At 45.6% G+C, this 15,834-nt stretch overlaps 1 long non-coding RNA gene across 4 annotated transcripts in view; it reads left to right on the plus strand.

Moving 5' to 3' along the window:
* LOC143646096 (uncharacterized) overlaps positions 1–15,834 on the plus strand; it is a 39,986-nt gene that overhangs the window by 14,721 nt on the left and 9,431 nt on the right. For 2 of the 4 annotated variants that reach the window (XR_013157272.1, XR_013157275.1), the window contains 2 exons: positions 3,118–3,232; positions 3,717–3,811. This is a non-coding gene — a long non-coding RNA (uncharacterized LOC143646096). Of the gene's footprint in view, positions 1–3,117; positions 3,233–3,716; positions 3,812–4,348; positions 4,427–15,834 lie in introns of those variants that run through there. The other 2 variants (XR_013157273.1, XR_013157274.1) reach the window with 2 other exon arrangements.

The raw sequence follows: 15,834 nt of genomic DNA on the forward strand, positions 1-15,834 counted from the left end.
CAAAAAGTCCCACCCACAACAGGTCTGCCCCCACAAGATTGGGTCAAAATAGCATGGTCTTTTCTGGGGTACATGACAGGTTGAAACCAGCACTGTGGCTCTACTAGGCTGAAGGGACCCCTCCAAATTCATGTCTACCTGGAAACTGAACATGACTTATTTGGTGTTTTAGTTTCTTAGCTTCCAAAGCAAACACCATGCAATGGGTTGGTTTAAACAATGGGATTTACTGACTGTCATGGTTTTGAGATTAGAAATCCAAAATCAAGGCATCCTCAAGACGGTGCTTTCTCCCACAAGACTGGTGTTCTGGGGCTGGCTGTGAGCCAACGTTGCTCCTTGGCTTTTCTACCACGTGGTACATGACAGCCTCTCCTGGCTTTGCAGCTCTGTTGCCTTCCAGCCTCTGGCTTTCTTTCTGTCCATGGCTTTCCTATAAGGCCTTAAGTAGTAGGATTAAAACCCATCCTGCTTGAGGTGGGTCACACCCTAACTGAAGTAACATCAAAAGGTCCTACTTATAGTGGCTTCACACCTACAGGAATGGATTAAGTTTAAGAACAAGTTTTTCTGGGGTGCATAGCTCCAAGCCAGCCCATTTGGAAATAGGGGTTTTGCAGACTGAAGTAATGAAAGACCTGAAGATGACCTTAAATTTAATGACTGGTCACTTTATAAGAGACAGGAGTGGGGGGTTTAGAGGCAGAGAGAGACACAGAGAGTGAGGCCACACAAAGAAAGAAGCAGAGATGGAAGTGGTGTGGCCCCAGGCCAAAGAATGCTGGGGAAATCCCAGATGCACTTCACTGCCCTCTCACAGCCCTCAGGCATCCCACCCCCACCTTTTTCTATTATGCACTGGTGTTTCAATATGCTTCCATTCTGCAGTCTGAGGGAGATATTGGGTCTAGTGGAGCTGCCTGACCATATGTTAAACCCTAAACCAGGTACAAGCAATTCTGGCTTCTTATAAGGGCAGAGACTCTCAGTGGGAAGGCCTCCTCCCCGGGGTGTCAGGGCCTCCTCCCTGGGGTGTCAGGGCTTCCTGATGGGTAGCCCAGATTCACTTCTCCTCACCAATGTGAAGTGGGGCATGTGGAGCGGCTGTCCACTGACCTGACCTGAGCAGTTGGCCTCTCTGGAGACCGTCTGGGATGTCTGTGCTGTGTAAGGATTGAAAGGGTCATTTGCTGAAAGTCTCTGTGGTACCTGAGCCTGTGTTTTCAGCTCTCTCTCCACACCAAAGGCAGGAAGATAGGAGTGAGGAATCCCCCTAGAGTTTTCAAAGAAAACATGTCTGTTTTAAGCTGCAGGAACACAATATACCGGAATTGGAATGACTTTTATTTTAAAGAATTTAATAAATTCAAGTTTACAGTTATAAGCTTATAAAAATGTCCAAACTAAGGCATCCAGGGAAAGATACCTTAATTCAAGGAAGGCTGATGGGTCAGGAGCACGTCTGTCAGCTGGGTAGTCATGTGGCTGGCATCTGCTAGGCCCTTGCTCCTGGGCTCCAAAGCCTTTAGCCTCTATCCCTGTGGGGGCTCCTCACTTTGCTTCTCCAGGGCTGGCTTTCATCTCTTGGCTTCCCTTGGCTCTCTCCAACTCTGGCTTGCTCAGCATCTCATGGCAGTGTCTGCTGGGCTCCAAGCATCTCCAAATACCCATGTCTCTGTTGTCCAAGTGTTGGCATCTGTGTCAGCTCTGCTCTCTCCAAAATATTCCCTCTTTTAAAGAACTTCAGTAAACCAATCAAGCCCCATGTGGAATAGGTGGAGTCACATCTCCACCTAATCAAAAGTTCGTACTCACGATTGGGTGTGTCACCTCTCTGTGGACATAATCTAATCAAAAGTTTCCAACCTATAGTATACTGAATCAGAATAAAAAGAAATGACTGCCCCCACAAGATTGAATCAGGATTAAAACATGGCTTTTCTGGGATATGGAATAGCTTCAAATAACCCTGTTGACACCTTGATTTCAGAATTCTAACCTCCTTAACTGTGAGAGAATAAATTCCTATTGTTTCAAGCCACCCAGCCTGTTCCAGCAGCCAAAAGAAACTCATCCAGTGGTACTGCCAAGGTTGGGGAGCTCCAGGAATGTAGAAGAGGGGGTAGAAGCTGCCACATGTACCTAAGAACCCAGGTGGCTTTCCCCTTACTTCCTTAGGTAATCTCCAAGTTATAGCAAAAGAGCTTAACTTCCCTGCCCCTCTTGTGCTGACTCCCTGTATGCCCATCGTTTACCTTTTAAGTCATGAGTTGCTTGGGCACGTGGAGTGTCTGATGACAATCCAAGGACAAAGTGGACTGTGGGTGCTGCCTAATGTCTCTATCATTTGACATTCATTTTTATTGCAGAGTCGTTGGCCAGGCTTGGCAACCACTGAGCTACTTCCTCCTATTCTTTAAAAAAGTCAATGAAGTTAAAAAAAAAATAGGAGAAAATAAACCTACACATTGGAAAATGGAAAATAAGGCTGCAAAAAGATTTCCATTTTGTGTAGGGCTATGCTGTCCAATATGGTAGCCACTGGCCATGGACAGCTGTTAAGCTGAAATATTGCTGTTCTGCATTGAGATGTGCTTTTACATGTAACCACACACTGGATCGCAGAGACATAGTACAGAAACATTTTATGAAGCAGTTCACTAAGAATATTTTAGTATCAATTATCTGTTGAAATGACACTATCTTGTATCTTGTAACTTTGGGTTAAATAAGATATATTATTAAAATTACTTTCACCTGTTTCTTTTTAGTTTTTTAATGTGGCTATGGAAAATTTAATACTACCCATTGACTCACACTCTACTTCTTTTGAACACTGCTGGTCTAGAGGAAATCAAGAGCAGCTAACTCAATAGTGAAGGGGGTAATTGTGCCAGAGTTGACTATCCTACAGGCCAAAGGAAGCTGAGTGAATGGAAATTTAAAAACCAAACCAAAGAAAACTCAAATGGCCACTGCTCTGCAAAGCATCGGAGCCTTAAGTGAGAATGGGGTCTCTGGAACAGTGTTTCCCTGTCCTTCTCACCTCAGTCTTCCTTTCTTTGGTCTTTGCAAAGATGGTTCCTGTACCAACAATTACTTTGCTGTATGTTTCAGGGCAATGTTCAAACCTGCAATGAAGCACATCTCAAAGACACGACTTGGGGTACCATCTACTCTGTCCAGGATCTTGGGAGATCTTTGGAGGAGGAAATTCCACAGTTTCCCATGGGTAAGTCATCATACTGCTCAGTGACTTCCCTCAGGAGGAAAATTGTCTTTGCATTTGCAGCTTAAGATGTTTCCTTCTGATCTTTCCAACAAACAGAAAGAGAACAGCTGTAGAAGTCCTTTGAGTAAATTGAAGGTAAATTGTATTTTATCCATTAACTTTGTGGTTCCTTGAATCTTTAGAAAGACAATTGTGATTCTTTTCCCAATAAAAATAAAATAAAGACAATTTGGCCATTGCCCATTGATGAAATAGTTAGGCAAATAGGTGATTTGCATACCAAAGTAAATCTGACACCATCTCCAAAATTCCTTTTGGAGGAGCTTTCAATTGTTATTACTCAGAAAGTCACTAAATTTACCCCCAAATATGACTAAAATCAAAGGGAGATTTCAGGTGACTAGCAGGGCAATTTGGGATCCTCCAAAGCGCAATGCAGTCATTGAGCCATTGTGCCCTTACTTCCCTGCCTTGGTCCCTGTAGGATGTGAGCAGGTGAGGCACCATCTTGGCTCACCTCAGCGAGCTTTGGTGGTCATGCGGGCCCAGAGCTGGCCCTTTGGAGAGATGCTGCTGCAAGTGAGTAAGCATGACTGTTTCCTGGATCTGCTTAAGGACCAGCTATGGAATTTGTGGGACCCAGTGCAAAATAAAAATGTGAGGGTCCTTGTTCAAATATTAAGAATTTTGAGAAGGTGAGAACAAAGCATTAAAAGCAAACTTGAAGCCTCTGCATGTAGCAGCCTTATGTAATCTCGTAGTTGCGTGCTTTGTGAAGCCACCCCTGGCCTTTTAGCCCGGGATCACAGGGGACAGTTGTTAGGTTCTCCCTTTGGCCATGCACAGCACAGATGCATCGTGATGACTGAGGGACTATCAGGGAAGGAGTTGGGGGTGGGGGAACTATGCAGTCCACAGGTACCCCCCAAGAGTTCATTGTAAAATCGGTGTCTAGGCTTTCTGACAAGGAGAGAAGCAAAGCTTTTTGTTGTTGTTCTTCCCTCCCTCCTTTTGTCCTTCCTCCCTTCCTTCTTCCCCTCCCCTTCCCTCCCCCTCCTTCCTCCTTCTTCCTTCCTTCCTCCCTCCCTCTTTCCTTCCTAATTTTCTCTGGTACAGGAACCCCTTGGGGATATGATGGATCCAGTTCCAAGCCACTGCAATAAAATTCATTTTATCACAGAATATCACAATGAAGTAAGTCACATGAAATTTTTCATTTCTCAGTGCATATAAAAATTATGTTTACACTGTACCATAGTTTATTAAGTATTATGCCTTAGAAAATAAGTACATACCTTACTTAAAATATTTAAGTGCTAAAAAATACTAAGCATCATCTCAGTCTTCAGTGAATCATGATCTTTTTGCTGGTGGAGGAGCTTGTTTTGGTAGTGATGGATTCTGACGGATGAGGGTTGTGGTTGCTGAAGGTTGGGGTGGCTGCGGCTATTTCCTAAAATGAGACAGAAATGAAGTTTGCTACATCTGTTGACTCTTCCTTTCATGAAGCATTTCTCTGAAGCATGCAATGCTGTTTGATGGCATTTTACCTACAGTAGATCTTCTTTTATTATTGGAGTCAATCCTCTCAAGCTCTGCCACTGCTTCATCAGCTAAGCATATGTAATATTCTAGAATCTTTGTCATCATTTCAGCAATGTTTATAGTATATTCACCAGGTGTAGGTTCCATTTCAGGAAACTACTTTATTTGCAGTTCCTCAATTGTTAAAATTTTATCATGAGATTGCAGCCATTCACTCACATCTTCAGCTCCACTTTAAATTTTAGTTATCTTGCTATTACTACCACATCTGCAGTTACTTCGTCCATTGAAGTCTTGAACCCCTCAAGATCATCCATCAGAGTTGGAATCAACTTCTTTCAAATTCCTGTCATTGTTGACTTGTTTTACAAGCTCCCCAAATCATTAATTTCATAATGACATGAATAGAGAAGGTTTTCAGTTTACTTTGCTCAGCTCCATCAGAAGAATCACTGTTTAGGGCAGTTATGGAGTTATAAAATGTATTTCTTTAATAATAAGCCTTTCAAGTCAAAATGACTCCTTCATCCGTGGGCTGCAGAATGGATGTTACATTAGCAGGCATGAAAACAGCACAGACCTCCCTGAACATCTCCATCCCAGCTTGTGGGCCATCAGACGCATGGTCAGTGAGCAGTCATATTTGAAAGGACTCTTTTTTATGAGCAGTAGGTCTCAACAATGGACTTACAATATTCAGTAAACCATGCTGTGAACAGATCCAGACTTTTTGTTCCTTCTATACAGCACAGGCAGAGTAGATCTAGCATTGCTCTTTAGGGCCCTGGGATTTTCAGAACACTAAGTGAGCCTTGGCTTCCACTTAAAGTCACCAGCTGCATTAGCCCCTAGCGAGAGAGTCAGCCTGCCCTTTGAAGACTTGAAGCCAGGCAGTGACTTCTCCTCTTTAGCTATGAAAGCCCTTGATGGCATTTTCCTCCAGTAGAAGGCCATTCTACATTCAAAACCTGTTGTTTAACATAGCCACTTTCAACTTGTTATCTTAGCTCAATCTTCTGGGTAACCTGCTACAGCCTCTACATCAGCGCTGGCGGCTGCGCCTGGCACTTTGATGTTACGGAGATCGGCTCGTCTTCTCACTGGAGTAGAACTTTTAATTTCCTTTAGGAACTTTTCCTTTGCATTCACAACTTTGTTAACTGGTGCAAGAAGCTTAGCATTTAGCCTCTCTTGGCTTTCAACATGCCTTCCTCACTAAGTCATCATTTCTAGCCTTTGATTTAAAGTAAAAGACCTGTGAGTCTTCCTTTCACTTGAATGCTTAGAGGCCATTGTAGGGTTATTACCTGGTCTAATTTCAATACTGATGTGTTTCAGGAAGTAGGGAGGCCTGAGGAGAGAGAAGGAGGTGGGCAATGGCTGGTCAGTGGAGTTCAAAACACACACACATTCATTGATTAAATTCACCTCTTATATGGGCACGGTTTGTGGTGTCCCAAAACAATTGCAATAGTAGCATCAAAGATCACAGATCATCACAACAGATATAATGAAAACGTTTAAAATAGTGCAAGAACTGCCCAAACTGTGACACATGAAGTGAACACACGCTGTGAGAAAAATGGTGCCGAAAGATTTGCTCAACACAGGTTTGTCACACAAGGTTTGTCACACACCTTCATTTTGTAAAAAAAAAAAAAAAAGGCAATATCTACAAAGCAAAGCACCAGCCAAAAGTGTATGCAGAGGGCACAAAACATTAAGACTAAAATTATACCATCTACCTAATGCCAAACAGCTAACTTGGAAGAATTATTTCTTCTCAAAGCTTTGTTTCTTCAGGTGGGTTGATAAGTCTGTATTGTTGTGTTAGACAGATCTATCCTTTTCCACGTTCCATGTTTTCACCATAAGATGGATTATAAACAAATTAACCAGTGATTCACTTCAATCAGACAGGCTGCTGTTTTTTAATAAGGCCAGGTGTTCATTGTTTGAAGGCAACCATTAAAGGGTTTTATACATACAGACGCAATCAATATCTTCCTGGATCGTTTTGGTCTTGCCTCTTTGGCTCAGGAAAATGGTGCCCACACAGACGTGTGTTATCTGATTTCACATCCAGCCCCAAAGTTCAGGCTCTGCCGAATGTGAGCAGGCAATGCTACCTGGGAGCCCCTGGGTTTCCATTTGCCACCCATGCTTTCTTCTGAGCGCTGCGGCAAACTATTTTCTTTTGGTTTTCTTCTGGCATCTGAGAGTAACAATGAGCAATTATTTGATGCCCCATCTCCTGTGCCTGGGGTGCTGGCTGACTCACTCAAGTCTCCCTGCAAACCAATTCATTAAATGTGCCTCATTTGGGACACGCTGAGAGGAAAGGTATATTTCAAAAATGGCTTGGCAGGAGCAGTGCAATTATACAACAAGGAGAGGAGGTAAAGAAGGGGCGGGGGAGGAAGATGTGATTTAGTTGTGACTTGAACACCCGTCTACACCAGCCAAGAATGCTGGTCCACACCAGCATTCGGTTAAGGGGTGTATGCATGGCCAAGATCATGTGATTTTTGAAATTAGGTTTGTAATTAAGTTTATAATATCTCCAGGGAATTCTGGAAACAGGGTAAGAAAAATCTTTGTTCTGACCTATTGGATACCACAAGGCATCTGATGAAGTGTCGGGAGGACATTAAAAAAAGTCTCCCTAGAAGAATGTGAGGATTCTTCGTTCGTGCCCCGGCGAGGCTGTCTGCGGTCTTGCTCTCTCTCTCCCGAGCTCCGGGCTTTGCTCGTCTCCTAAAGCAGGCGTGACTCAAGCACGCGTCTCATGGGCACTGTAGTCATGCGGAGCTTTAGTAAAGTTTACTCTAAAATGTTTGGTGAGGCCCATTTGAAGGTCAAAAACAATGTCATCTTCTTACAACTTGTTTCATCCCGTCTTCCTTTTTAGAATTACATCACATCTTTACAAAATACCTACACAAACGATAAACATAAAAGGGAAATAGAGTTCCACGTCAAATCCCTTAGACTTTATTAAGGATTTAACTGTATCAGAATTGGACTGTTTGGATCCCTGGGTATAATGGGGCAAATTGTGTGAGAATGAAGAGGGGAAGTCTTTGGACTATTGAGCAATTTCATGGACCTCAAAACATGCCGAGGACCGCGAGAGGAGACGGATGAGACCTGTCGTCTCCAAGCAAAGCAGAGAGGCTGAGTGCCTTCACGGACTCCCCCAGGGTCACCCTGGGGCATGCACCATCTTCACCCATTAAATATTAACCGGGCTCCGAGGCTGTTTGTGCTGCGGCGTGGTGAGCGTGTGCGAGGACCAGCGCCTGCGGGCGGGGCTCTGCATGCCGGCGGGCACATGTGAGCAGCTCCTGCTCTCTAACAGCTCACAGCCCAGGGCCGCTTCCCAGGAGGACCGGCCTCCAGGCATTGCTCTGAACTTGGGACCTGAAGCACCCTAGGACCCCTGCCGCCGCTGGAGCTCGACCGCCTTCTGTCACATTTCTCTAGGAACAACTTTTCCAAAGGGAATGAGAGAATAGACCTGCAGTTGCATGCAGTCAGACCTCCTCAGCCACTGGTTGCAGATCCAAGTCCCGTCGTGGCTTCTGGGGTGCACACCATGAAGCACGGTGCCACGGCTGGGGAGAATGAGGGGAGGGAAGGCACCACTGAGCTGTGGACCAGACGGCTCTCCGAGAAAGGCTTCCGGAAGAAATCACTGTCTGTGTGGGACACACCTGCAGACCCAGCCTCTCTCGGGGCCTCCAGCTTCTCCTAGGGGAGGAGGGGAGGCTGGGCCCACAATTTCTGAGTGTTCTGCCCTGTCCATTGACAACTGACCTGGTTCTGTTTTGCATCAAATTACCTCAAATAAAGCACAGAATCGGCCTCCTTCAAGTTTTATGCTGGGACACTGTGGCAGAGAATGCTGCCATTCGGTAATACTGTTTCTCTTCTCTGTGGATGAAAGCAAATCACAGCTGCATTCCCCGGGGATGTGTGCAAGACCTGAGTGGTGGCAAGTGGGTGGGAGAGATGGATGCTACTTCCAGGCTGAGCCTGTCTCAAAACCGGCCCTGTGCTCTCCTTTCCTATTCCACGGCAAGTTCAGAGGCCGGGTGCTGGAGATGCAGTGCCCCGAGAGCCCGGTCCCCGAGTGAGCCAAGGTGCAGACTACCCTGCCCCAGCCTGCTGCTCTGTGCCCAGGGAGAAGTCTGGTGGTGTGGGGTGAAAGCACTAAAGCATGGGTCTGCTGCCTTTCCCAGGACAAAGGCCGTGCAGCCCGGAGGGGAGGCTGGCTCACTCCTCACACACTTAGAAGGGCTTTATTGGAAAAGTTTAAGTGAATTGAGCAGGATTCTCAGGATGTCAGTGTCCGCCACCCAGGCAGCAGGGTTTAAGGTCTCATGGTGGTCACCTCCCCTTTTCCACGCTTTTGGGCGTCAGCTTTCTGACGGTCTCATTTCCCTCCATGCCTCCAGACACAGCTCCAGGCCCGCAGCTATCTGTTGATTCTGTTTCGCTGACAGCAGGGGGTGCTCTGGGAATGTGCTGTTCAAATTAACTTTTGCTTCTAGTTAAGAACCTTTGAGAACCCCAAAGAAAAAGAAAGAAAATGAGTATCAATTTGTCGATCCCCACGAATAAGTGCCTTCAAACTTTGGAAATACACATTAGCCCAGGCTCAGGGCCTGGAAGAAATCAAAGTGACACTAAAATAAATTACACAGTTGAAATGCAACCAATAAAAACGAAAAGGAACCCAGGTCTTACTCGTAAGGCACGCCCTGTACCACAGGCGTCCTCGGCTCGAGGCGGAGAGGCCGCCCTCCCCGCGATGGGTCTGAGAAGCACTGGGGAGCCCTCGGGAGGTGGGCGTGGGCTTGGTTTTGTGTGGGGGGAGGATGCAGCTCTTCTCCCTTCTCTCCGTTCTGCTTGCTGGGGCAGAGCACGAGGCGGTGGCGTAACTTTGGGTAGCCCCGGCGCTGCTCGGCTCTGATCACGATGGTGGCTGTGTGTCAGGCAAGAGCTCTGCAGGAGGGACTCGTGGGTGGGTGAAGGAAGAGTTGGTGTCGGATGCTGCTGAGAGCCGGGTTTGCTCCCTTGTTTTCTGAGCTCAGCTTCTTGTGTGCAATGCGCAGTGCGTCCCCGATCTGACCAGCTTGGACCAGCCCCACGTGGCTTGGTAGATGTTGAGTCTCACCTCTTGCCTTGAATGACTTCTGCTAACGTTTTCCTGGTTCTCAGAGGAATATTTTCCCACTGGCTGGTACGTAGCCTGGAAGCTCACAGGTTTCCAGTCCCCCAGCGGCTGCTCATTTGCCCCTGGACTCTCAGCTGCATTTTGTCCTCCACTGGCCTATCCCCAGTCTCCAAAAGCAGGGACAGCAGGCCACCACACTGCCGTGGCTCTTGGCCCTGCTTCGCCGCCCTTACTCGTCTATCCCCCCCGTTTCAGCTTTCCCGGCTGCTCAGAGCAGTTGCAAAACAGGCCAGGTGGGACAGCAGGAGTTCATTCCCTCACAGTGTTGGGGCCAGGAAAATGTCCCAATGAGGTAATGATTCCTGCCCAAGGACCAGCTGCTGGCCATCTTGGGTGTCTCTGTCATGTGGCCGGGCATGTGGCGGCCTCTCCTGGCCTCCCCGTTCTCTTAGGGGCTTCTGGCCACTCTGTCGTGGCTCTCTCCCTCCGTCTCCGTTTCATCCTCTTACAAAGGACTCAGCAATGGGACCGAGGCTATCCTGACCGGGCTGGCCGCCATCCTCGCTGAAGTGACTGTGTCGGAAGGCCCTTCCCACCGTGAACTCCCACCACAGGAATGGGTGGGTTTGAGGACGTGGATTTCTGGGGTGCACACAGCTCCAACCACCACACCTCCAGCTGTGGATGGCAAGCACATTGTTTTATTCCTCTTTACGTCTGCATGCTAGCGCAGGGGCGTTTGTGAACCCACGAATGAATGGATGGAGGAGGAGTTGGACGCGCTTTGTCTGGCATCTTCCCCGCTGTGCCCTTCATTCTCTCTGTGGCCTCAAGCTCATCCTCAGAAGCACCAAGCGAGTTGCCACCATTTCTGTCCCCATAAAGCCCAAATGCCAAGAAAGTCCTGAGCTTGGCCGAAGTTTGCTGAGTGAATGAGGAAGGGAACGAATTGTGTGTCCAGCTTTTGAGGATAAGGAGAGATGAGACTCTGCACTGCTTTCTCAGTCACCCCAAAGCAGCAGCGAATGCTTCCTGGCTCCTGAGGCGGCCGGTTTCCTTCGGGGCCCTGCACAATGCGCGTTCCCCGGCTCCGCATCCAGGCCTGTCACCCAGTCACACTTCGGGAGGCCATGTGGTAAAGGTCAAGGCACCGACAGCATTTATCTCGATCCAGCACAAGGTACTTTCCCCCAGTTAATGCTGCACTGACATTTGAAAAACAGCTAATTCTGCCTTTTAATAATTTAGACAACTGTTTGCTAGAGACCAAAGATCAAAATAACATTTTCTCCTCTGCTGAATTTGGGGGTTTTATCCGACGACGTGCTTCCGGCTGGATAATCGTTGTTGCGCTGGAGGAAAGGCAGGAGGAGAGGGGGAAGTAGCCACCCAAGCTCACCCTATAGCCCTCCCTGGGTGCAGGTGTCCAAATGCGGCGCTAACAAGAAATACAGAGATAGAGGCGGAAGAGGGGCTCTGGACCCCTGGGTTATGGAGAGCCGCCTGTGACACCTGGGCATTCTTTTCTGTGCAGGCGTCAGGGGCCACCTGCCCAGGTAGTCCCCTGGGGAAAACATCCCAGCTTGGGACACCTGAGTGCTAAGGTCTTCAGCACGAAGCATCCACCTAGGACGTGGCCATCTGCCCCAGAACCCACCAGGCAGGGCGCTGCCCCTGACTGGTGTCACCCTCACCACGGGGGTGGGAGAGCCGCGCTCTGGCTGGAGCGGGGCGTTGTGGGACAGCCAGGCATGCAGGTGCAGCTGCTGCAGCAAATTCAGCGCTGGCCATCGTGTCGGCACAGAGGGACCGTCTACTAACATCACGGATCGCCAGACGCTGCAGCCCGCCCGCCCTCACAGCCAGGGTTTGGTGTCACTTTTCGGTTTTGCCTGATGGGTGCGTTCACACGAGCTGAGCTGCTGGAAGCAAGAGAGAGCTGCCTGCTGGCTCCCTGAGGGCTGCTGTGGGGAGCCTGGAGCTTCCGTGGGGTCCCCTGAGCTCGACAGCCCCCTGGCATTGGGGCAACTCTTGCTTCTGGCTTCCCGACTTCAGCTGTCCAGCTGCATGTCTCCTCTCAGACTTAAAAAGGGCTGGGGGCCCTCAGCATCTTCTCCAGGGTTGGGCCCAGAGCCTGCTCCTCCAGCCTTCCCAACAATTCAGTTTTTATTGGGAAAAATAACATATATACAAAAAAGCAAGACATTTCAAAGCGCACCACAGCAATCAATTATAGAACAGATTTCAGAGTTTGATATGGGTTACAGTTCCACAATTTTAGGTTTTTCCTTCTAGCTGCTCCAAGCACTGGAAACTAAAAGAAATAACAAGCCCACTTTTGCCCAATATATTCCTGAAAAGTATACCAAATGGTAGATAAAACACAGAAAGAAATACTCACTTCCCAGTGGCTCAACAGCGCCATGTCAGGTGATAGAGGCACTGGAGGCAAAAGGTAAATTCAGGAACACTGCCTGCCTTTATTTAAAATGCTGATATTTTGTTCATCATGGGCTTTTTTGCATTAATTTTAATTTTCATAAAATATCACATTAAAGTACTATTTATCTTGGTTGCTGAGTTTTATTGATGTCCCCTTACATTTTTAAACTCGGGGCAGGGCTTCTTTAGCCGCGCCCTCTTTGCAGCTCTGGCTGCTAGAGTAGCAAAGCACCTGGGAAAAATCCTAATAAGAAATGCATAGGACCTATATAAAGGAAACTTCAAGTCTTTATTAAGGTTTTGTTTATTAAGGTATATAAACGTGATTTGAATGGATGACCTATATGAAGAAAACCACAAAATCATACTAAGGTTTTGTGTAGTAATGTATGTAAACGTGATTGAACAAATGAAGAGATACATCGTTTTCAATTTTTCTTGTTTTCTAATATATTAGTTAAAGGTTATAATGATCTCTCTCTACAAATTTAGCTATATCCTCCACATTATACTATGTAATGCATCATTACATTCAGTTCAAATTACTGTCTAATCTACTTCATGCTTTCTTTGGTCCATTGGTTATTTAAGATTCTACCTCTTAATTTGCCAACATATGGGGATTTTCTAGTCCTGCTAAGTATCGTTGTTTTCTAGTTTAACTGCATTGTTGTCAGAGCACACACTTTGTATGATTTCAATCCTTTGGAATTTGCTGTGCCATAACATATGGCTCGATATCTGATGACACCTTGTAAATGTATGATACATGCCTGTAAAGAGGGAATGCAGACTCCACAGTTGCTGGCTGAATCCTCTGTGCCGTCAATTATGTTGAGTTGTTAATCACATTGTTCAAATTTTCTATAGCCATCCTCACTTTTGTCTACGTCTTTTATCAATTCCTGAGAGTGTTGTATTAAACTCTTCTACTAAAATTTTGTTTTTCTTGTTTGTTTTTTGGGACGTGCAGAGACTGGGAATTGAACCTGGGTCTCCCGCCTGGCAGGCAAGGATTTTACCACTGAACCACCCTTGCACCCCCTGTTACTGAAATTTTGGGTTAATTAGTTGTGCTTTAAATTTTTCTGACTTTAGCTTTATGTATTTGAAGCTGCGGTATAAGGTGCATACTAAATTAGATTGTCTCATCTTCCTGTGGGCTGACAACTTATCCTTATGAAACATCCTTCTTTAGCTTTATTACACGCTTTACTTAAAGTCTACTTGGTCTTCCATCCGTACAGCAGCAGGAACTTTCTTTTGCTTGGTGGTCACACAATGTAGCTTCATACATTCTTTCACTTTTACCCATGCATGACCCTTGTGTTTTTATGTTTCCCCTTTTTCCTTTTTTGATAGGATTTTTTAGAGCAGTTATAAGTTTACAGAAAACAGCAACAACCCAGAAAGCACAGAGTTCCCATCTATTCCCCCTACGTGGATTCCTGTATTATTAGTATCTTGCATTAGTGTGATGCGTTTGTTACAATTGATGAGCCAATATTGACAGGTTATTACTCACCGCAGCCCGCAGTTTACATGTTTTGTGCAGTTGGGGTTCTGATGAAGGCACGATGTCCCGTGCCCTCCATTCCATTTCAGTGTCACATGGAGTATTTTCACTGTCCTAAAAGTCCCCTGTGCTCCCCTACTCTCCTCTCCCCTTGTGTCTTGAACATCTGGCAATCACTGATGCTTTTCTGCCTCTGTAGAATCATAACAGTATGTCGCCTTTTTAGACTTCCTTTTTCATTTAAGATTCCATGTCTCTTGTAGCCTGAGAGCTCATTTCTTTTTATAACTGGATAATATTCCATTGTACGGCTGCACCACCATTTGCTCATCCATTCCTGCTTTTCAAGGGCATCTCGGTTATCTCCAGTTTTTGGCAATTATGAATAAAGCTGTTATCTACATCAGCATGTGTGGACACACGTTTTTGACTCTTTTGGATAAATTCCCAGGAGTGCAATTGCTGGATCGTATAATAAGACATGTTTATGTTTATGTATGTAAGAAACTTCCAAACTGTCTTCCAGAAACGTTTTCCATTCCTCCCACAGTGAAGGAGGGTTCCTGCCCCACGTCCTCCTGGCATTTCCATGGTTGGTGTTTTGGGTTAGCCGTCCTCACAGGTGTGAGGTGGGACCTTGTCTTAATTTGCAATTCTCTAGTGATACATGGTGTTGAGCAAATTTCTCTAGGTTGATTTCCATCTTTCCTCTTTTGTGGTGGGGTCTGATCAGATCTTTTTCTCATCCTAATTGGGTTAAATTTCTTTTTTGTCGAATTTGAGAATTTTTTTTGTATTTGTATTTTGGATGCAAGCCCTTCATCAGATATGTGACTTGCCAATAAATTCTCCCAGTCTGTGACTTGTGTTTTCATTCTCTCCACAGTGTCTTCTGCGCAGCAGAGGTTTAAAATTTAATGAAGTTCAACTTTTCAATTTTTTGCTTTTGTGGATTGTGCTTTTGGTGTTGCATCTAAAAAGTCACCACTAAAACCACCTAGATTTTTCCTACATTATCTTCCAGAAGTTTTAGAGATTTGTATTTTACATTTAGATCTATTATCTATTTTGATTTAATTTTTGTGAGGGGTAACGCCTATCTCTAGATTCATTTTCTCATGTGCATGTCCAGTTGTTCCAGTCCCATTCATTGAAAAGACCATATAGTTTTTTAAAAGTTCGTTTGGTCTGGTTAATATTTGCCTTTGCTTGGATCACATAGTTAATTTATTTTTACTGTCATGGAGCTTATATTTGGGTTTGCCTCTGTCATCTTCATGTTGCTAATTCCAGTAAGAGAAGTGTCCTGAGCACTTGAAATCTCAGCTGTCTTTGGGTTCTCTCTGGCCTCACAGATCACACCTGCTCAGTGGCCTGGTGGCCCCTCCTGTTTCCCTGACCTCCAGGTGATGGGTGGACCTGGTTCAGACCATGCAGCTTCTTCTCTGTCTACTTACATTCCAGTAATTTCAATGTCTCTTGACTTGAAACCCCATTTTTCTCCTTGTGGCCCCTCATACCTCTAGCCCAACCTCTCCCTCATCTTCAGTGATTAAGTGTCAATTCAATATCCCACATAGGCAGGTCCCAACCCTACCTTCTGATGCTCTCCCAGCCTGAGCACTTTCAGTGAGTGGAAACTCCATGCTTCCACTTGATCAGACCTAAAACCATGACTGATCATTATTTTTTACTTTCTTACATTTTTTTATTTAAGTAAACAAACAATACACTTAGAACCACTGAAAATGGATATCCTAGTCCACTTAACCATAGGCATATATAAATAAAGTATCCATACAATCACTGTAAAGCCTGTGTTTGTACAGTAAGTTTCATAAGCCAATTTAAAATGAAGCAATGAGGGACAAAATCTATGTATGCGGATAGCAAAATTCTTAAATTCTAAGTATTAAA

Source organism: Tamandua tetradactyla, chromosome 9 (genome assembly GCF_023851605.1).
Source record: "Tamandua tetradactyla isolate mTamTet1 chromosome 9, mTamTet1.pri, whole genome shotgun sequence".
Lineage (NCBI taxonomy): Eukaryota > Metazoa > Chordata > Mammalia > Pilosa > Myrmecophagidae > Tamandua > Tamandua tetradactyla.